Genomic DNA, 19355 nt, shown 5'->3' on the forward strand with positions numbered 1-19355 from the left:
AGACCACTATTTTAGACTCCCTATCTGGAATGGTCCCAATTTTATTCATATTCAAGGTCAATCCTGCTCTGGAAGTTGTGTTTTAACTTCAGTTGATGCCAATTTTGGTTTGGGAGTCAGTTCCTAACTTCCTCCCTTCCCAATGCTAAATCCAACTCCAGCATCCTGCTTCCCACATGTATTCTTGAAGAAACTCATCTGCTTTATAACACTAATCACATATACTTTTCTGGTTATTTTCCTAAATTATTGATAGAATTATAATTTATTCAGCATGAATCACATCCATTTATCACAATTTCCCCCATTTCTCTTTTTGATCATAGTGATTCATGCTTCATATTAGAAGGTTGAATCTCAATATTCCCTATATTCCAAATTATCTCAGTTTTCACATTTCCTCACTTCAACTTCTAATTTTTCTAACATATCCCATGCTGCATCAAGCTTTTCACACGCTTTCTCAAATTTAGCTAATATTTCCTGTGCTAGTGTAGTTTCTTTGCATTCAGTCAATACCTCCTTGGTTCCTTTCCCTTGAGTGCGAGTAGAACCCATTTTTAATATCATCAGGGAATTTGGTTCCCTTCTTGCTGCCAATTCTGGATCGATAGGCAATGCTGTAATTTGCATTCCTTGAATTACTGAATGAATTTGTCTAATGAAACACAGAATCATACAGGGTAAAAATAACAGCCCTAAAACAGAGCATAATATCATAAACCCCAATTTCTTCCACCAAATGCCTCCAAAGAGGTTATCCCACCAATCAGCTTTCAGAATAGAATTCCACTTTTGAACTGGTACATGTGCCACTCTTTTGATTTCTTCAGCAAGTTTTGTAATGGCCTCCCCATGATCATCTATTTCTACTCAATACTCAGATTCATTAAATCTTCTACAAACTCCCCCTTCCCCTGCTAACAGATAATCTAGGGCTATTCTATTTCTGGTACATAAATGCTCGCATTTGTGAATGTTATCTGGCCAGTGACTTCAAGGCATTTGAGGTGTGGTTTGAAACCACTTACTGCCTGTAGCCTTATCAGTCGATTCAATAGATAAATCAGGGTTCTATATCCCCAAGATCCACCCTCTGCCCATGTGGCTGGGTCATAATATGCTATAATTCTCTCTGCAAGCCATTCGTCCTCCCCTCATTTCTGGTTTCCTCCTGCATTTGGAAAATTAAGGTTTAAGCCTCTGTCTTGGTTTGGAAAGACAGCTGTCTGCTAAGGAAGGCAGAAGCCTCCCCTGAAATAGAAAAAATGTAAACCCCCTCTGTCCGAATTGTTACAAATTTGAAATTAAGGGGGGCTCTCAGGCCCCTGACAATAAAGACACCACTGCGGAATTCCATACAGGCTTCTCCTCTCTCAATCCCTGCGTCTGCCGAGGCACCTTTGTGAGCTCAGAGCTGAAATCACTTAAGAGCTGAACTCACAGAGCTGAAATCACGCAGGAGTGCTCACTAAGGTTGCCTGTGGCTGGGAGCTAGCCCGAGGGACCCAGAGAGGTTGTGCCTCATCAGCACAGCGCTATCCGGGACACCTACGGCGGCAGCTGCCCGGGGGGCCAGACGGACCCCTGGGACCCCAGGCCGCGATACGTGGCTGCCCGAACAAGAGAACTGGCATCCTGGTACTCCTGAGAGCAGCATCCCACACGGATCCTTACTGCCTCGGGCCGCCACGACCCTCTGAGGGTAACTTCTCCGTTATAGAAGAAGTTATCTGGAAGAGGTGTCCAACGAACATGAGTATCACCATCTACGACAAGGTACTCAGGAGCTGGACAAGCACACCACCACCCAGCAATCTTGGACCCACACTCGGCTGAAAAAAGTGTAAGTTTAAAACAGCCTTTCTGCGTGCTTTTAATCTTGGGTCACATTTTGGTGTGGTTTTTTTTTTTTTTTTTTTTTCCTCCTTTTCACTGCTGGGGAGGGCAAGGAAACTTACAGCAATGGGATCAAAATTCAGCAAATTAAAACGATCCCAGAACGAGAAAGATTTATATTTACAAATCCTAGAAGTCCTAACTGCTAACAACTTTCTCTAAAGGCAATCTTTCAAAAACTAACTTGAAAAAATTTATAACGTGAATCCTTTCCAATTTCCAGATGCTAACACAAACATGATCGCTTCAGACTCTTTTTGGGATTTAGTAGGGACAAGAATATATGCTTTCCATACTAAAGAAAATTTTTCGGTAACTAAATTCTTGCCTCTGTTTCACTCTATCACTAAAGCAGTAGAAAAAACTAACACAAGCAGCTCAACAGTAGCTAAAGAAATTCCATTCTTATCTCTATCACCAGCAGGCACTGTCCCTTCAAATGCTAATTCGCCAGATAACAGCCCTGTCTCCGCCGCGGTACCCCTTCCTGGGATGGGGAACCGGGGAATCGCGCTGCCCCCACCCACCATCCCTGCACTCGCGGGGGTCCGCCCCTCTCCCGGATGCGGCAAGCGCGAACCCAGCTCCCTCGGTTACGCAATGCGCGACACGGTGCTCGCACTGCCCGCCCGCCTCATGCACGGGTGTAATCGTGTCGGTCTCGATCGGGTCCGCCCCGCCTTGCTCCAACACCGCCGTGCAGCTCACCGTGCTCCCGCCGCGTCTCCTCCTACCCCCGTTACCACCCCTGCCTGCCTGCCGCAGCCCCAGCGAATCTCTCTGCACCCCCAGTGGTGCCCGCGGCAGCAGCTCCCCCCAGCCCCACCGCCTCCTCTCCCCCACTTCTCCCTTGCCTGCATTCCCAAGCGCTGCATCCACCCACCCACTCCCAGTGCCCCCCTAACGGCACCTCCGAGACCCCCCCACGGTGGCACCCCACTCCTCCACGCGCCGCAGCCCTGCGCGGGCTGTGCCACACGTGGCGCTGCCATTAGCCCCCACTGCTGCCTCCCTCTAGCCAAGCCCAGCCGGCTGCCCCCCACACTCTGTCCAGTCCCCCACACCCCTGCAAAATGTCGCTCCAACACGCCCAAAAAAGCATAGAGCACCTCCTGACCACACCCCATCAGAGGACAGTAAATCTGAATCTGAAATAAAAGAAATTGATCCATGGGCTCTAATTAAAATGGAAGTGACTTGGGCAGGGGATTGGGAACTAGCTCAGAGAATTTCTGCCTTCCCAGTAATTTATATAAAGCGGAAAAGAGGGGGACCGCTAGAACAACGTGGGAACCTAACACAAATAAAGAACTGATGCAACTATGAAATATAGCCAAAGAACATGGTAGAAGTTCCCATATTTTCAGAAACTTCCTCGAAGCCCTTTTTTCCTCGAATATCCTTGTCCCTCATGACCTTAAAAACATTTCCAACTGCCTACTTTCCCTGGCAGAATATATGCTATGGGAAAGACAGTGGAAAAGGCAATTAAAAACATTATCAGACACCTATGCTCAAGATGCAAATAGGCCAGATTTTACAGTCCAACAGCTGGCTGGAGAAGGGGATTTACAGAAACCCTCTGACCAAGCTGAAACCTTACCCAAGGCAGCACTACAAGACTTGGCTATTGCAGCAAAAACCTCCTTGCTTCTAACCCCAGATGACTCTATCCCTACCCAACACTTCTCTAGTATTAAACAAGGAGTAGATTAAAGCTCTATCAAGTTTGTAGACAGAATTAAAGATGCTCTGGAAAAACAGATAGAGAGCACAGAAGCAAGAAAAGAACTGTTGTGCAAGCTTGCCTTGTCAAATGCAAACGAACAATGTAAAACAATTCTGTGGGCTTTACCCTTGGATACAGAACCCACCAGAGAGCAAATGGTGGAAAGCTGTACACGTCCGTCATCTGTCCACTGAAAACACAGTGGCCCAAGCAGTTGCTAAGGGTATTGCAGAAGCAGTTTCTGGTGCATATGCAGTAGTAACTTCCAAAGACCAGGCCCGCTGCTATCACTGTGGGGAATTTGGACATTTTATAAAGGACTATCTAGACAGGTCACCTACCCGAAATCCCCGTAACACCTACCAAAGACCCCAGAAGCAGCAGCGATACCAACAGGGTTCGGGAAACTTCTAGCAGAGCGCGGCCAGGCGCCGCGCAAAGACAACAAATCAAAAGCTGTCCAGATCTATTCATGCATCATCCCAGCAGATTCCAGGCCACATGGAGAGGAACCAACCCACGGAGCGATACAGATGGGAACACGGCGCCAGTTGGTAACCGCTTTATCCATTGACTTTAATAATAAGGATGTTTATCGTGTTCCCACAGGCAAGCATGGGCCAAAAGGTGGTCCTTTTAACATTTTAATTACAGGGGACACTCTCCATGGCCCAGAGGAAATCTTTGTTGTTCCAGAGGTACAAACAGTGCACCCAGGACAAGAAATCTCTGTCCAGCTGTACTGCCCGGACTTACCATTTTTTCTTTCAAAGGGAACTCCTGTCGCACAAGCCTTTTTGCTCCCAAAGAATTACAGGGAACAGCTTCTTCTCAACCCTACAGCAATGTGGGCACAAGTTGTGGGACCAAGTAAGCCTACCATCGAGTGCAGTCTATCCTACAGAGGAGAAAAGATCCACCTACCAGGGATGCTGGACACCGGTGCGGACGTGACCATCATCGCTCGCTCGGAATGGCCATCACTCTGGGAACTACAACCGGTAGCAGGAATGATTTCAGGGATTGGTGGAGCCACAGTGTTCATGTGAAGCAAGCACAACATTCTCATCAAAGGGCCTGAAGGCAAGCTGGCAACCATCCGCCCGTTTGTGGTAAGAGCCTCGATCACCCTTCGGGGCAGGGATGTCCTATCCCAATGGGAAGCTTCCCTACGTATTCCCATTCAGGATTTCTGACTGGGGCCACTGAGGAGCGTGCACTACCCCTCGGCTCACCTGGGAACGCCAAGACCCAATCTGGATCGACCAGTGGCCCCTTTCTAAAGTAAAACTGCGCGTACTACAAGCCCTTGTGGAAGAACAGATCGCCAAAGGTCACATCGTCGAGACCACCAGCCCTTGGAATTCTCCAGTCTTCGTACTGCAAAAACCTGGGACGGACAGGTGGAGGCTCCTCCACAACCTTTGCAAAATTAATGCAGCTGTAGAGGATATGGGCCCCCTCCAGCCTGGACTGCCTTCACCATCTATGTTGCCTCAAGACTGGACACTTGCCATCATAGATATCAAGGACTGTTTCTTCAGCATTCCGCTGCACCCCCAGGACGCTCCACGGTTTGCTTCTCCGTTCCCTCTCTTAACAGAGAGGCTCCTCTCAAAAGATACCATTGGTTGTATCTCCCCCAAGGATTAAGTCTCGCCCACTATATGCCAGTGGTACGTCGCTCACATCCTGTCTCCTGTTCGGAATCTATTTCCAGAGGCAATCATCTACCACTATATGGATGATATCCTGGTCTGTGCATCAGAAAAAAACTTACTTAGAAAAAGCAGTCAAAGGGACAATCAAAACCATAGAAAAAGCAGGGTTCAAGACCTGTGAGGACAAAATACAATACACCAACCCATGGACTTATCTTGGATTCCTGATCCGAGAAAGGACAATTGTACCCCAGCAACTTGCCATCCGAGACGACCCAAAAACCCTGAGAGACTTACACAGTCTGCGTGGATCCATCAACTGGGTACACCCACTGCTAGGAATTACAACAGAGGACCTCGCTCCCCTGTTCAACCTCCTCCGTGGCAACAAGGACCTAGACTCTCCACGCATGCTCACAACATAAGCCCGAGACACCATCACCAAGGTCTAAGAAGCCCTGTCTTCACGCCAAGCCCATCGCTTCAAGCCCAAGCTGCCTTTCCAGTTCATCATCCTCAGAAAAGCATCTCGGTTCTATGGACTGATTTTCCAATGGGATCTTCAACTCCAAGACCCTTTATTGATACTGGAATTGATCTTTACAAACAACCAACCTTCAAAGACATTTACCACCTTCCAGGAAATAATGGGACATTTAATAAAAAAAGCCAGAATTCGCCTCCGCTCCCTTGCTGGGTGTGAGTTCACATGCATATATTTGCCACTGACCATTGGGGATCTGGAACTTTTGCTCCAGACCAATGAAAACCTTCAATTTGCCCTAGACAGCTATACAGGCCAAATTTCCATTCATATCCCAAAACATAAACTTTTTAATGCAGTCTTTAATCTGACCCCAAAATTAGTCCAAAGTAAAACACCACTCAAAGATCTAACAATTTTTACAGACGGCTCAGGGTCTTCCCACAAATCTGTAATGACTTGGAAGGACCCTAGGACTCAAAATTTGGAATCTGACATCCAAAGAGTGGAGGGATCTCCACAGATTGCAGAATTAGCAGCTGTTGTCAGAGCCTTTGAGAAATTCAATGACGAACCGTTTAATCTGGTCACAGATTCTGCATTTGTCACAGGTATAGCTATGAGAGCAGAACACACTCTTCTCAAAGAGGTTTTCAATCCAAAGTTACCCCAATTGATTTTGGCATTAACATGCTTAATCTCTCACAGAAAGAGACCTTACCATATAATGCATGTGAGATCACACACTGATCTCCCAGGTTTCATTACAGAAGGGAACAGGAAAGCGGACGCATTGGCCATGGCAATAGAAACTGCTAACATCCCTGACATCTTCGCCCAGGCAAAGTTGTCACATGCATTTTACCATCAAAATGTACTTGCCCTTATTAGAATGTTCAAGCTTTCAAAAGATCAAGCAAAAGCTATTATTGCCACTTGCCCGAACTGTCAAAATTACCAGATACCCTCTATGGGGACAGGAGTCAATCCCCGAGGACTGAACAGCTGCCAGCTGTGGCAGACAGACGTTACTCACTTCCCACTTTTTGGAAGGTGAAAATACATGCATGTATCGGTTGACACATTTTCAGAAGCAATATTTGCATCAGCTCATCCAGGAGAAACTACACAGCACACCATAAAGCACCTCCTCCTTGCATTCGCTACCCTGGGAGTACCAAAACAAATCAAAACAGACAATGGACCTGCCTATACCTCTCGAAAGTTAAAAGAGTTCTTCAGTGAATGGGGAATAGAACACAAGAAAGGCATACCACCAAATTCCACAGGACAATCAATCATGGAAAGGACACATCAAGCCATCAAAAGAGTCCTCAATCAGCAGCAAAGAGAAACAAAAATCATATCTCCAGTTGAGAGACTTTGCAAGGCTCTCTATGTCATCAACTTCCTAAATGGTACAACATCAGAGCCTGACCTGCCAATACTTCGGCACTTTGCAAATACCACCCAAGCAAAGCTCACAGAGAAACCACCAGTGCTAGTGAAGGACCTGGAAACACATCAAATTTCTGGGCCTTTCCAGTTGATTACTTGGGGTAGAGGGTATGCATGTGTTCTACTACCATCTGGTCCAAGATGGTACCCAGGAAAAAACATAAAACCATACCTAGGCAATGCAAACACTACTCCCAAAAACAGTGACAAGAACTGCCCAGAGTCAAATACAAGACCTCCTCAAAATCAGACAAGTTCTGCCTGGAGACGAAGACTTCGCCGAATGTCCACATACGGAAGAAAAGACCATCCCATCACGAGACAGCAGACAAAACAGAAAGTGGAACAACATTCTGCTGTAGCAGTTAAGCCATAAGCCAGACACAGCCCAGACACAAATTGTTCTCTGAATGATATGTTATTACCCTCTATTACCCTTGTTTACCCTAAAAAACCCTATTGCTTTCCTTTCTTAACCCTTACCAGAAACCTCTAACCTTATACCCACTCCCCCATCCTTAGCCAATATAGAAAGAAAAAAAAAAAAAAGGGGGGGGAAGGAAAGGAGGAAAGGAACAAGGGCGAAAACCCTATGCTCCCACCATAAAGATAACAAATGTTGCTTATATTCCCTATCAGAAGCGCCATCCTTGTCCAAAGATGAAAATTATCTCCATTGGTGCTTTCCTCACTGCTGCCTGGATGCTCTTCACCGTACCGTATGCCTTCGGCTGGATTAGCCCACAGCCTCGCCACAATGTCTGGGTAACCTTAGCGAAAACATTAAAACAGGATAACATGTGCTTATCCATGGGAAGCATTGATAACCCACTTCCCACATGCTTAGTAGGGATTCCATTCGCAGCAGATGACTGGCCCGTCTATAATTCGGAGCTCCTCCGCACCACAGGTAAGAGACCCAATATGGTAGATACTTGGGACGAGTGGACAAAAATGCTGCCCAATGCTCAAGAGGAACCCCAAGAATTGGACCTGTTGGGATCCTCCAAGGCAACATACTGCGTCAAATTTTACTTTAGACGTCCAAAGAACAATTGGCCAGAAATTGACCAGACAAAAAACACATACAGAAAAGACATATCACCCGTTTACAAAGCCTATAACTATCCGGATTGGTGCAATTACACCACTTGGGTGATCTCTGTATCCTCTCTCCACCCCAAAGTATTACCTAAGGGAACATTTCTCATCTGTGGTGACAGAGTATGGGCTGGGATTCCCTCCTGCCTCCAGGGAGGTCCCTGTAGCCTTGGAAAACTTTCCACCCTCACTCCAAATATTACCTTGTTACATAATTGGAAAAAAGAAAGCAAATTAAAACTCCACAAAAGATCCTACACAGAATTGATGAAAATTGTGATCCAAAATTATACAATTGGAACAAACCAAAAAAGATTGCAGTCTCCCTATTCCTACCCTGGGTAGCTGCAGCTAAAGCTCTTGGTCAAATAAATCACTTAGGGTGCTGGCTCAGCAAGCAAGCCAACGTTACCTCTGCCGCCCTAAGCGATCTTTTAAAGGAAGAAGAAACCACGAGACATGCATCACTTCAAAATCGAGCAGCGATCGACTTCCTACTGCTAGCCCACGGACATGGCTGCCAAGACTTTGAAGGGATGAGTGGCTTCAATCTCTCTTCACGCTGGGAATCCATCCACGCAAACATCCAGAAACTGAAGGAACTTGTGAAGGACTTAAAAGTAGAAAGCAACCCAGACTGGGTCAATGACCTTTTCGGTCAAGGGGGATTAACGGGATGGGTGGCATCTTTGGTTAAGGGAATATTGTGGATTTTCATTGTAATTGTCATTGTGTTAACTATGTTCTCATGTCTTGTCTACTGTTTCAAAAGAACTATAGGGCATGCCTTTTTACTAAATACAGAAAGTGGAGTTGTAGCAGTCTTGCAAGGCCTCCCTGGCAGTTACCTGCCTAAGACAAGAAATGCAGAGTCATGATGAGTCAAAGTAGCCCTTCTTCTGTCCTCGGACCCTTGTTATCTCTCTGTAAGGCTATAGGTCGTATTCTTCTCAACCCTGGCCATTGGACAATTTCCAACAATTTCCAGTAGCCTACTTAAACCCCCATCTCTGCCCAGTTCAGTAGAAGTTCTGTCCCTGGAGACCTTTGCAGGACCCTGATAATAAAAACACCACTGCGGAATTCCATACAGGCTTCTCCTCTCTCAATCCCTGCGTCTGCCGAGGCACCTTTGCAAGCTCAGAGCTGAAATCACTTAAGAGCTGAACTCACAGAGCTGAAATCACGCAGGAGTGCTCACTAAGGTTGCCTGTGGCTGGGAGCTAGCCCGAGGGACCCAGAGAGGTTGTGCCTCATCAGCACAGCGCTATCCGGGACACCTACGGCGGCAGCTGCCCAGGGGGCCAGACGGACCCCTGGGACCCCAGGCCACGATAGATCCCCAGCAGTTTTGTCCTTTTCTGCTGAAGAGCTTTTGAAGAGCTGCAGGTCTGGTTTTGCAGGCAGAGCATTGCTTGCTGGCTTTAGCCATGGTGGAATATGGAATTCCCAAGAATAAGGGGCAATGTCGACTTTAGCCCATTGTTAGTTTGAACAGCTCCAAACCCAATTTCTGCTTAGTGCAGCTGGATGTGCAGCTGAGGGTAAATAAGGTGATAACTGAGACAGAACTTCCCGTCCCTCACGCTGCCGTCTGTCCACAGGGCACAAAAGCAGCACCAGCACCTCCTCTGGCTCCCTCTGCTTCCAAAGAGGAGGCCAAAGGGGAGGAAGACAGCAGTGAGCTTTCCGCTGCTCCGGGGGACGAGGGCGAACATCCCGCGCTGTGGGAACACAACGGCGAGGCTCCCATGGGGTGGGACAAGGACAGTAGACATCTCCCAGTGTGGGACGAGGATGGTGGATGTCCCCTAGTGTGGGACGAGGATGGCCAGGCTCCCATGGTGTGGGATGAGGATGACAGACATCTCCCAGTGGGGATGAGGACAGAAGACATCCTGTAGCTTGGGAAGTGGAGGATGAACATCTTCCAGCATGGGAAGTGGACAGTGAACGTCCCCTGGCTTGGAAAGATGATGGCGAACCTGCAGCATTTTGGGAAGAGGACAGAGAAGCTCCCTGTTCTTGGGAAGAGGACACTGAACCTCCCTCGGCTGTGGGATCCTGGGCTGAACATTCTGACAGCAGCACAGCCCTGCAGCCAGAAGGGAGAGGGGAGTGGTGCCTGATGCAGCTGAGTACGTCTGCTCTGTTGCTGTGTGCCAGAGCAGGGTGCTGTGTGTGTGTCTCGGCATCAGCTGCACCCAGTGCTGCTCTGCAGCTGAATGTGCCAGGGTCATTTCTTGTCCTTCCCCAGCTGAGACCAAGGGGCTGACGGCCCCAGGGAGGGGGGCTGCATTCTGGCTCTGCTGCAAGGCGGGGTCTCACTCTGGGAGGGAGCGTCTTCCACGTGGTTTCTTTCAGGGAACACCGTGAGCCTGGCGGAGCCTGCCGAGAAATACCTGGAAGTGGAGCAGATTGGCCAAGGGTAAGTGCACGGCAGTTACTTATGCACAAGCAGGCCCAGGTGTTGTGCTGGTGCAGGATCAAGTGAGAAGTCAGGAGAGCTCCAAACACCTCCAGACACTGGGGTGCCATCCTGCTGTCCCTCAGTCCTGATCAGAATTGATACCTGTGCTCAGAAGGCACCGTCAAAGGCCCCTGAGGCGGGCAGTGTCCTGCCTGCAGCAAGGAGCAGGACCTGGAAGATCTTCTGTCCCTGGAATTGGATTGCCTAAAAGAGCCACTCACCATCTGGTGACTGTCAGAAAACAGTTCTCAAGGAGATTTCTTTCAAATGTTTTGTTTCAAAAAATATCCACAGGTCATGATTAACAACCTAATGGTTTAGAAACAGAAACCAGAGCTGAACTAATAAGTGCTCTATTCTAGCACAGGTAGTAGAGCCCAGACATTCAGTAACAGACACAGAGCTGATGCACTCTGGGGGAAAATGCATCACCTGCCTGATGGCAGGGCCCTTGTGGATCCTGCAGGTCTTAGGCAGGAAATGGAAAAGGATGGAATGCATTCTTTTCCAGTTCTTTAGACACCCATTGCTCACCCTGGGCTTTGAACTAAAGCAGTGCAGCATGGACATTTGGGATTTGCTCCAGCCCAATTCCTTGGTGTTGGGTCTCAGTTTTCTCTGGCACACCTTGCATGGCAGAGGGCTGGTGGCTGCTGCGCTGTTGTTGGAAGGGTCGATGCCCCCAGGTGTTTGTGAACGCTGCAGGCAGCAGAGATCTCCTGTCTGGGCTGGCTTTCACTGCCAGGGCCTAAAGCGCTGCTTCTTTCTTCTCTGCTGTTTTGTCTCCAGGGCTTTTGGAACCGTTTCTAAAGGACTCGACAGGGCCACTGGAGGAGAGGTCAGTGTCAACACGCCCAGCACGTCTGGCAGCTCTCCAGGGCTCTCCCCTCTGCTGGGAGCTGTGGCTGCAGCTTTGGGGGCCAGCAGAGCTTTCCTGCATAGGCTGCTCCTCTGCAGGCAGAGCCGTCTCAGCCTGATGAGCACAGCTGGGACAGACTTGGTCCTTCTGAAGTGCCCAAAGGAATGCAAGCAGGGCAGCGGTGTCTGTTGGAGCAGGACACACTGGCTTGGTCTTTATATCTAAAAGTGGGAATGCATCAGTGCTGGAGACTGAGGCCCAATTTATCTTCACCCCAGCCTCAGACAGGAACACTATTCAGCAGTTTTTCCATCATGCCTTTCATCTTCAAAGGGTACCTCAAGGCCTAATGAGGGAGAGATCCTGCTTGGGCTCAGTTTGGGGTTTTAGTTCCACTGCAGCTGTTCACAGAGAGAGGGAGAGAAATGAGAAGATGGATGTCCAGAGCAAAGCTCTCTCCTAAACCCTGCAGTTGTGTTTGGCTCTGGGGTCAGTGACAGCCTGTGACAGGGATCACCTGAGCAATGGATGTGTGTGTTTGCTTTGTTGTGCAATCCCAACCAGAGCAGTTGCATCTGAAATCATGACCAAATCCCATAGAACTGCTAAAGGGTTCCCAGCTGTTTTGCTCTGTTTGCACAGAACCAGAATTACCTCCTGCTTGCAAAATGTGTTTGAACAATAATGAGAGTGTTGAGGCCATTTGAGAAGACTGTAGGTGCAGAGAATGTGGTTAGAGCTTGGAGGCTGACAGCTGAGGGGCCATTTCTGCAGAGCTTGCAAGGCCAAATGTCTCTGGCCATGTGTCCTGTAAGCAGCCCCCAGCGAGCAGAGCAATGGGCTGTGGGAATGGCACTTGCTGAGCTCTGGTGTCCCATCCCAAGGCAGTTTGGCACAGCCCGGCTCCATCGCCCCAAAAAGACTCGCTCCGTGTTTGCTGCGGCCTCCTGCCACGGACTCCTCCAGTGAAAGGTCTGCAATGTCCCTTCAGGTGGCCATAAAGAAAATTAGTCTGAGAGGGCAGAACAGGGAACGAGCTGTGAATGAGCTCCTGCTCCTGAAGAACAAGAAGAACCCCAACATTGTCAGCTCTTTGGACAGGTGAGTGCTTCAGGCCGTATCCGGTTCCCAGGCCCTGCCTTAACCTTTCCTGGCATCCGTAGTCTGTAGCCTGTTTTGAAAATGCCTGACCCAGCCGTATCTTCCCAAAACAACAGCCTGGCAGTTCGCTCCCTCCGTGTGCTTTTGTTGCTTTGGTTCGGTTTTTCCTTCAAGTTCACCCTGTTTTCTGTGTCCTACAACAAGTGCTGGTAAACCACAGCAGAAATTATTTCCCTTGGCTTCTTCTTCCCAGCCCTTTCCCATTGCTGCAGATGCCAGGAAGACCAGGTTCTTGTTCCCAGAAATGCCTCGTTTGCCCATTTGTCACTGGCCTTGCCTGTTTCTGAAGGGACTTTCTGAAAGGTTTTCTGACCCCTTTTGTCCCAAGTGCTGCCCGGCCTCCTCCCCTGGATAACCCTGGGAGCTGTGTTGCCTTGCTCTGCAGGGAAGGGTGGAACTGATGAGTTCAGAAGCTGAACCAGCTGGGGGCCAGTGTTGTGGTTCCACATTGATCTGGGCCTTTGCTAAACTGCATTTTTCACCTGCTTGCCATCTCAGGCCTCTCCTTTCTCACAGGGGTCTCCTCCTTTAGACTGTGCAGATCCCAAGGGCTGTGCAGCCTGGCAGGAATGTCTCTCCATCAGATTCTGTCCTCATTGACAAGTGACCTGGCAACAAAACTCCACTCCAGGCTTTTCCATGGGGGAATTGAGCACTGCACATTGGTCTCCATGCCACTGCTTTCCTCTTCCAGCTTCCTTGTGGATGGAGATCTCTGGCTGGTGATGGAATACATGGATGGAGGAACTTTGCAGGACGTTGTCAGACAGACACGCATGGCTGAAGGAGAGATGGCAGCTGTCAGTCGGGAGGTGAGGGATCCTGCCTGTGACTGCCATGCCTTGGACACGATGGTCCTTCCCAGCAGGGCGTGAGAGCAGGAGTGGCTCCATGCTCAGGGCTTTGTTTCTCTGTTGTTTTCATGAGCTGGAGAAGAAAGAGCCCCTGCAGTGAACGGCCTGCCAGCAGCACTGCACTTCTACTCTGTTCTTGTTCTCTTTCCTGCTGTTGTGGCACTCTCTGTCTGTTTTGGATTTGATGTGCTGTTCTCAGCTTTGCCCTGAACCGTTTGCCTGGAGCTTGTCTGCACTGCACTCCTGGCCTGTCACAGCAAAGTCACTGCTGGCAGAATTCTAAACTGTCCTTTCTTGTGTGATATATTCCGGCCATTGGTTTTTACCCTCGTGTTTCTTGTTCTCTCTCAGTGTCTGCAGGGCCTGGATTTCCTCCATTCGAACCGGGTGATCCACAGAGATCTGAAGAGCTCCAACATCCTTCTGGGCATGGACGGCTCTGTCAAGCTGGGTGGGTGTTCCTGGCCAGGCACGGCGCTCCCGGGGTGCGGCTGTGGGGCTGCTTCCCAGTGACGGCCAGAGCCCCACAAGGGCTGCTGGGGGCACTGCCCGGCCCCTGCTGCCAGCTGAGAGCGGCTGCCCCTGCAGAGAGCTCAGGAGAGGAGCAGGCTGTCAGGGGTGCCTTTGCTCTGGCAATGGCCCTCCCAGAGGGGCAGGAGTTGGAACCTAAAGCTTCAAAGGAATCAGTAAAAGCAACTGCATGAAAGCTGAGGGTTTCTTTAAGGGTCCAGTTCAGTTTCATCTTTCCTTGGCTACAGCCCTGAGGACTTTTCCAGCTGACTTCACTACTGCATTCTCAGACTGAGAGCAGGGAGTCTTTGTGCTTGGTTTCCTCATTCCAGCTGCCTTTGACAGTGTTTGCTTCTGTCCTCAGCTGATTTTGGCCTCAGCGCTCAGCTCAGCCCTGAGCAGGACCAGCGCAGCTCCATGGTGGGCACTGCTCACTGGATGGCCCCAGAAGTTGTCACCAGTTCTCCTTACGGCCCCAAGGTGGACATCTGGTCCTTCGGCATTGTGACCATCGAGATGGTGGAAGGAGAACCTCCTTACTTCAGGGAAACGAGGGCCATGGTAAGAGGCCAATTCTCCCGTGGTTGCAGAGGCCTGTGAGCACAGGGTGACCCTGCACTGGGAGCAGCAGCTGGAGGTTTCTGCACATGGGGAAGGGAATTCCCAGAGGACTCAAACCTCAGCACAGATGAATATTCTGGAGTCTCCAGCAAAAATTTGCTTTGGGATTTACATTGTTGCAACTCTTCTGGCTGTGAGGATGACCTGAAAATGTGAAGCAAGTGTATCAACTCTAATGTTATCTTTCAAGAAAACCCCAAACGAGCCCCAAATCCCACCCCCAAACCCAGCAAGTTTTCTGAAGGAGTTTCTAAAACATATTTTCCAAGATGCTCTCCCCCCTGATTCTTCTCACTGGGAAACATGTCTAAAACATTAAGATGATTGTTTAACATCCCCACAGTCGAACGTATTTCTTTCTTTGTCCAAGCTACTTTCTCCATGTCACCAAGCCTGAGCTTTCAGCAACACAAATGTCCTGTTTCTTGCCTAGCAGTTTCTGGGATGGGGCATGAGGAATGCATTTACTTGAGTGTCAGTGGCACTCCAGAGATGCACTTGATGTAAGAATCCTTTGAAATAACAGACCACACTGACTTGAAAATAGCCTGTAAAGCTGGTGTTCACATTTGGAGAAGCAAAATGTGCTATTTCTGATGGAGGTTCCTACTAACAAAGTCAGCCAATGAAATAATTTGAGATTATTTGGATGTTGCAATGGCTGCGGCAGCACCAGGGTTTGGGTTTTTTGGTTGGCATAGAAAAATGAGCTGTGAGCAGCATCTCTGCCAGGGAGGAAAGTGCCCCTGGAGCTGGGGCTGGGAAGCCGGGGTCGATGTGAGCACTTGTGGGTGGGAAGGAAGCTGGCAGAGCGCTGAGTTTGCTTTTCCTGCAGGCTCGCGCTCTGATCCGGCAGAACGGGACCCCGCAGCTGCAGGAGCCCAGGCGCCTGTCGGCTCTGCTGCGGGACTTCCTCGAGTGCAGCCTGGAGCCGGACGAGGAGCGGCGCTGGTCTGCCCAGGAGCTGCTGCAGGTGAATGCCAAGCGGCTGCAGGGGAAGCAGCAGCGCCAGGGAGGGGTTTTCTTGTGGGGCCCCCTCCGATGGTCTCCGGTCTCGCTGCTTTCCACACGCAAAGCAAGCAGAATCCTCGCCTGGTTGGGCTTGGCAGGGGCCTTTCGAGGTCATCTGCACCTGGGGCCCCACAGCGAGCAGGGCCATCTTCAAGCAGCTCAGGTGGCTCAGAGCCCTGCCTGACCTGAGCTTGGATGTTCCCAGGGAGGAGGCACCTCCCACATCTCTGGGCACCTTCTGTCAGTGCTCCTCCACTCTCCTGCTAAAAAAATTCTGCCTCAGACCTAGTCTGAGCCTGCTTCCCTCTCCTGAGTTTCAGACCATTTCCCTTTGTCCTGTTGCAACAGAGCCTGTGAGGAAGTTGACTCTGGATGTAACGGTTCATTTCTTTATTTTTTCTCCTTTGGGCAGCACCCATTTTTATCATCAGCCAAGCCTCTCTCCAGCCTGACCCCTCTGATCACCGCAGCAAAGCAACTGAGGCAGCAGCAGAGGAGATGAAGCACTGGAGGACAGCGTTTAGTTACAGTAGTTAGTTAGAACAACTAGTTAGTTATGGTAGTTAGCAGTGCCAGTTAGTTATGGTAGTTAGCAGTGCTAGTTAGTTATGGTAGTTAGCAGTGCAAGTTGGTTAAGGTAGTTAGGACAGCCTGTTTGTTATGGCTCTTATGACAGCCTGTTTGGTATGGCAGTTTTTTGAATAAAAACTCTCTTCAACCTCAACTCCCTTGACGTGTCCCTTCCTTCTCCCTGTGTGACTCAGCTGCCCGGAGCAATGTGAGGGGAGAGCGGGCCCAGCCTCGCCCAGAGCTGAGCCCCAGCAGAGCCCTGGCAGAGCCCAGAGCAGCCTCGGCATCTGCAGAGTCAGCCTGGAAGGAGGCGCTTGGAGCCTTCTCGGCTGCACCCGACTTTTGGTTACAAACTGTGGGTGGTGGAAAATGCCACCGGCTCTGCAAGAGGGCAGAAGGGGCCCGGGGAAGGCCCAAGTGCTCCATGCAAGGGAAAAACCTGCCCTGGGTTTGTTATAAAGAACTATGTACTTGGTGGCTTTTGCTATTATGTCTTGACTTCTGCAACTTATTCTTGATCACAACAATTTTGATACAGTACACTTTGTAATCACTTTTAACTGCTTTTGCTGAAGTATAATTTGTCAGCTTTTTGTGGCAAATGCCCTGGCCCTTGTGTAGCTCATATCCTCAGAACATCATGCATGGATGATCTTTTAGTTTGTGGACAGTGTGAAAAACATACATTATAGTTTTGGCTTTTGCAAAATATTGAAGTGGATGCCATGTGTTGTACATTAGAATGTTAACTTTTGCAGAAGTAGCTGCAGTTGTGAAATAATAACTAATGCTTTTATTTTTGTAACTAACTGACAAGAATAACTCAGAGATATTTGTGAAAGAGGTAATGTTGATTTAAATTACTTGTGGAAGTAGCTAAAACTGTCTGCATGGTCAGATAACATTGAAGGAATGGATGTGATGAGGACCCCTGCCAGTGAGCCTTCGACTGTCAATAACTGTCGCCTGCTGAAACCACAGAACAGGGGGCTGTTGTGAGGAAGTGACACACAACCCACAAAGCAACAATCCACGATTCCTTCACGTACTCTAGAAAGGTGGGTTGGGAGGGTCAAACCAACCTAAAGAATTCCTGGAACATGTAAATGAGTTCAAAGAAATGTTTGAATGTGTATAATCTTTATGAATTTATGTATTTGAACAATACAATGGAAAACGTAGATAGGAACAGATGCTATGGTTAACCAGTGTGCCTCTGGCCATCGCCAAACCCCCAGCACTGTTATTGATTTGTCTCTAATTATCCCTTCTTAAAGTTTTAAAAATTCTAAAGCATGAGGCTCCTTTCTCACAACACCCAAGGCACTCACCCCTTGCTTTCTTGCAAGCCATTGCCAATCCTCAATTTCATCTGGGTGGAGGAGAATGACACTGCAATGAAAACAAGGAAAAGAAGATGCACTGGTGTGGAAGCCCAGGGGCCTACCATCAGAGTCTTAATCCCCCAGCTGTGGAGGCCTGGTCCCAGATATGAAGAATAGATTTCAAGGTTATGGGGAGAAGCTTGCTTCTCCCATAGATCTTTGCAGGCACATGCTGATTTCTGTAAAGTTATGTTACCCCATTGGCCCGTTGGCCTAATTACCCTAGTTCAACCCCTGTCACCTATTTTGGTTAGTCCCTAGAATGTTCTCCTCTCTCTGTCCCTCCACTGGCCCAAGTTTAGTGCATTTCCCTGCCTCTGTTTCCCTATTAGCTGACACGACCCTTAACCCCTCCTTTGCACCATTTTCCCCCATATCCATTGGACCCTGACCCTCAGCTCCACCCTCACTACCCCATATAAAAACCCCCTGTGCCCTCAGCTTGCAGCCTGTCTTTGTCCCTGGTCCATGTTCAGCTGTGTGCCCTGTTCCTGTTCCAATAAACCAGTTTGCTGGAGATCCTACAAAGACCCATCCTGCCTACTTTGTCAGCTTTATAAAGTCGCCGTGAGCTTCGGGCTCATCAGTGCAGGACGCTCCAAGGGCCTTGGTAGCACCAGGATGCTACAGACTGGGACAGCCAGGCAGGTGAGGAGGAAGTCACTGCCCCTTTGCCCCTCTCTCCTGCTCCATCTCCCAGCCCAGCATCGCCCCTGGCTGCAGGACAACCTCGCTGCTGACGCTGTCCTGCCAGGGATGGACTGGGGGTATCTCCTTCCCTCTGGCACGAAGGCAAATCCCATCTTCTCCTCCACCCTCCTTCCTCTCCTCATTCTGTCTTTCATCCATCCACGTTCCTTTCCCATCTCCTTCCTCCCTTGTTCCTTCCTCTCCTTCTGCCTTTTCATTTTCCCTTCTCGCTGACTCTTCCTCTCCTTGTCCTTCCTGCCCCAGTCACTGAGCTGCGGACAGAGACCAGGGAGAACAAATCCCTGCCACAGAACCTCGTGGAAGAGACCATTTGGAACGGCTCCACGGTGCAGGAATGCAACGGGGAGGAAAAGTCCCAGAGATCCCACACGAGGAGGGGCAGCAAACCCAGCCCGGGGAGCTGTGAGGAGGGAAAACCCTCCCTGTGCCAGGAAGGTTGTGGGGAATGTGAGAAGAGCTTCAGGCAGAGCTCAGCCTATTCCTGGTGCCTCCAAAGACGGAGGTGCTGGATGCAGAGATCCATGAGGCTGCAGAGATCCCCCTGCAGATCCATGGGAATGCAGAGATCCCCCTGCAGATCCATGAGGCTGCAGAGATCCCCCTGCAGATCCATGGGAATGCAGAGATCCCCCTGCAGATCCATGAGGCTGCAGAGATCCCCCTGCAGATCCATGGGAAGGCAGAGATCCCCCTGCAGATCCATGGAGATGCAGAGATCCCCCTGCAGCCCCTGGAGGAGCCAGGCTGGAGCACGGGGATGCCTGAGAGGAGGCTGTGACCCCGTGGACAGAGGGGCCCCCGCTGGAGCAGCCTGTCCTGGAAGGACTGACCCCGTGGCACAGTGACCCACGCTGCAGCACTTGGAGGGGGG

At 49.6% G+C, this 19355-nt stretch overlaps 2 protein-coding genes and 1 pseudogene across 4 annotated transcripts in view; 2 read left to right on the forward strand and 1 right to left on the reverse strand.

Annotated features, from left to right (window-relative positions):
- LOC137464133 (class I histocompatibility antigen, F10 alpha chain-like) overlaps positions 1–19355 on the forward strand; it is a 372308-nt gene that overhangs the window by 306211 nt on the left and 46742 nt on the right. The gene's annotated exons all lie outside the window — the stretch shown is intronic.
- Positions 1–19355, reverse strand: part of LOC137464152 (zinc finger protein 154-like) — a 450159-nt gene that overhangs the window by 40379 nt on the left and 390425 nt on the right. The gene's annotated exons all lie outside the window — the stretch shown is intronic.
- Positions 1756–19329, forward strand: LOC137464166 (serine/threonine-protein kinase PAK 3-like; annotated as a pseudogene).

The sequence above is a fragment of the Anomalospiza imberbis genome, chromosome 37 (genome assembly GCF_031753505.1).
Source record: "Anomalospiza imberbis isolate Cuckoo-Finch-1a 21T00152 chromosome 37, ASM3175350v1, whole genome shotgun sequence".
In the NCBI taxonomy this organism is placed as follows: domain Eukaryota; kingdom Metazoa; phylum Chordata; class Aves; order Passeriformes; family Viduidae; genus Anomalospiza; species Anomalospiza imberbis.